Raw genomic sequence first — 3,865 nt, 5'->3', positions numbered from 1 at the left:
TAAGTGTTCATAAGTTTGTTTGTAATAATCATGTGTGGGATGAATTTCATTCTAATAAGTGTTTGGTGAAGTTAAGCATGGATTGTACAGCTTTGGTCAAGCAAATGTACAAACTTTGGCACGTAAGATTAGGCTACCCCTCTCCTTAAATTCTATCCAAAATTCTCAAAGATTGTAATATTCTCTATCAAATTCCTATTTCCCTTTGTAGTTCTTGTTAGATGGGAAAGTCTCAACAGCTTCCTTTTCCAACTTCTTCAACAATCTTTTCAGCTTCTTTAGAATTGTTGTACACTGATATTTTGGGTTCATCCCCAGTTGCTTCAATAAATAGATCCAGATATTACATTCACTTTATTGATGCTTATTCCAAATTTACATGGATTTATATTTTGCAAAATAGATCACAAATTTATTCGATCTTTCTTGCTTTTAAGAAAATGGTAGAACTTCAATTAGGTACTAAAATAAAAGAATTGCAATCAGATAATGCAAAAGAGTTTTTGTGTTTATCTAACTTCTTGAGAGCTGAACGTATTGTGCACAGGTTCTCTTGTCTACATCTTTACCAATATAATGGTGTAGCCAAAAGAAAACATAAGCACATCACAACCGGGTCTCACTTTGATGGCAGAAGCTATTGTGCCTGTTCAATATTGACCTGATGCATTCATAACAACTGCCACTTTGATCAATATATTGCCCACAACAGTGCTGAGCTATGATTCCCCAAGCTGCAAATTGTATGCTAAAGCTTCCTTACTGTAGATGATGAAAGTCTTTGACTACTTGTGCTACCCCACACCAGACCCTACAACAAAAATAAGTTACAATTCATATTTGAACCATGTATCTACCTTGGCCCCCCACCACAATACAAAGGTTTCAAATGTCTTAAGAAAGATGGCAAGGTCCTCATCACAAGAAATGTTATATTTCAAGAAGATAGCTTCCCATTCAAAGACCCCAGCCTTGGTTTTCTTTCTACTTCAACACCTTCTCTAGAAAATTCATTACCCTCTACTACAACAATTATCCCTCTCATACATCCCAATGCACCTCTTCTCACTCACAACCACTAAATTCTTAACCCAAACCTGGAACCATGTTTGCAGACTAACTCTGCACTATCAACCACACGTCACCAAATTAGTGATCCAAGCACCACTAGATTAGAATTAGCCCTTAATCCTCCCCAAAATACATCCACTACCTCACTCTCATCACAAAATCTTGCCCCAATAAACCTCAACACTCACTCTATAACTACCTAAGCTAAAAATGGTATCACCAAACCCATACTTTTTAACATTGGACTCCACACTTATCCTTTACCAAAATTAGCCAAAGAGGCCTTATCCATACCACACTGGAAGCAAGAAATGGATGAGGAGTATGCAGCGTTAATAAGAAACAGCACAAGGCAATTTACTACTTTGCCCCCAAAACAAAGTGCCATTGGAAGCAAGTGGGTCTTTCGAGTAAAACAGAACCAAGATGGCTCTATCAACAAGTTTAAAGCTAGATTGGTTGTCCAAGGATTCAACCAAAGACCAGTAATCGACTTTAAAGAAACCTTCAGTCCTGTGGTCAAACCAGCTACTATAAGGATCATCCTTACCTTGACACTGCAGAATAATTGGCCTATAATTCAACTTGATGTTAATAACGCTTTTCTAAATGGAAGCTTACAAGAGGAGGTATATATGCGACAACCACAATGTTTTTAAATAGGTTACTCAGAGGTTGTGTGTAAGCTGACTCGGTTGTTTTATGGGATGAAACAAGTACCTAGATCCTAGTTCAATACTTTAAAAGTAGCTTTATATGCTATGGGATTCTCTTCTACCAAGTCTGATATCTCTCTGTTCTTTAGACATACCAAAGAAGCTACACTTTTTCTTCTTGTGATTGCCAACAACATTATCGTCATTAGGACTTCTCAAAGAGTAATTGCAGCATTAGTACATCATTTAAACTCTGCCTTTTCACTTACAGATATATGAATTTTGAAGTAATTTTTGGGGATTAAAGTTGTTAAAACAATATCTGAGGGTCTATTATTAACTCAAGCAAAGTGCATTGATAATCTATTAAAGAAGGTTAAGATGGGAGACTCAAGAGCAGCACCTTCTCCCATGACTTCAAATCTGAAGTTAACTTCTACAAATGGAGACCCTTTTGAGCATGTTAGTTTTTATCGATCCATTGTGGGCAGCCTTTAATATTTTGCCATCACTAAACCTGAAATTGCCTTTTGTGTCAACAAAGTTTGTCAATTCATGCAATGTCCTCTTGACAAACATTGAAGGCTGTGAAATGCATTTTTAGGTATTTATAAGGGACAAGATCATTTGGTTTACACCTTAGAAAATCTTTTGAGCTTAGTCTTAAAGGATATATTGATTTTAATTGGGCTTCTAATATCAAAGATTGCAAATCCACTGCTGGATACTATGTCATATTTAGACCAAACCCTATGTCTTGGTGCTCCAAGAAGCAAACTTCAGTCTCTTGATCTAGGACTGAGGCCGAGTACAGAGGCATTGCAAGTGTGGTAGCTGAATTGTTATGGGTTCGAAAGCTTCTTGCTAAAATTCAAATTGTTGTGCCCACTCCCAAAGTGTATTGCGACAATGCGGGTGATGTTCTTATGTCTGCAAATCCTGTCCAGCATTCCTGATTGAAACATTTCAAGATTAACCTTCATTTAGTTTGAGATCATGTAGCTAAAGGAAGAATACAGATTCATTATATTCCAGGAGATGCTCAGATTGCTGATGTTATGACTAAGGCAGTAAGTTATGCCAAATTTGCTGAATTTCGCAGCAAACTCAATATTGAAAAACTTCAATCGTTGAGTTTGAGAGGGGATAAAAGGATAAAAGAGTAATTAGAGAAAGTTAATAGTTAATTAGAGTTTGTTAAATGAACTATTAGTTAGTTATTACTGGTTACTAATATAGCAAGTTACAAGTCCAAGTGTATATATAAATCCCTGTAAAGATGTAGAATATAGAAGTTGAAATCATAATCCCTAATCCCAATTCTCTCATATGTTCTCAAACTCTCAATCTCTTACACATACCTGAGCCACCGATACTATTTTAGACTATCGTTGGAAGTTGGATTAATGAAAGTTACAAGGATAGATTGATGTTTAAGAAAGTGAAAATAATACTACCCTTTGCCTAATGGGCAACAGGCACATGGATAATGATCTTACTTCATAATAATTCTATTAAAAACAAAAACTAAATTAATGGAGTATGAAAAATGCTAGTTGAATTACAGAATAAGTTATTTTTGTAATTAAGTCGAACTAAGTTTTTTTAACTAAAATTCTTTGTTATTAAATTTTAAGCTATTAGATTAATTTAATTGAATTTAGTTACTAAAATAATTTGATCATATTGCATATTATAGATATATTGATATGAATAATAAGAGGCATAACAAAGAGCGACTAGCAACTTAGCTAAGAGCTAGAGAAAAATTTTGCCTGCGCGTATGCATGTAAGACTTGTCTCTTTGCTGGGATGCTATTTTACTATTTTTTATTTTATTATTGAGTAGTAAATTGAGATTCACTCAGTTATTGTCAGAAATGATATTTCATAGGGATCTGGGGGTGCCATTTTGGGAGAATACGCAGGAAGCGTATTACATTGACAATATGAAGGGGTGTATTGCTTATATGCGCAACATGCGTCTAACCCCTGCAGATCCTTAAATACGGTGCACTCTCTCTTCAATATGATGCTTCCTCTCTCACTCTCATTTTCAACTACTTTATCTCTCTCGTACTCTCATTTTCCTTATACTCTCTTAGACTCTCGCCGTCAAGCATTTGATTTCTCCTATT

This window comes from Arachis hypogaea, chromosome 17, assembly GCF_003086295.3.
Source record: "Arachis hypogaea cultivar Tifrunner chromosome 17, arahy.Tifrunner.gnm2.J5K5, whole genome shotgun sequence".
Classification (NCBI taxonomy): Eukaryota; Viridiplantae; Streptophyta; class Magnoliopsida; order Fabales; family Fabaceae; genus Arachis; species Arachis hypogaea.
This window is presented reverse-complemented; position numbering follows the sequence as displayed.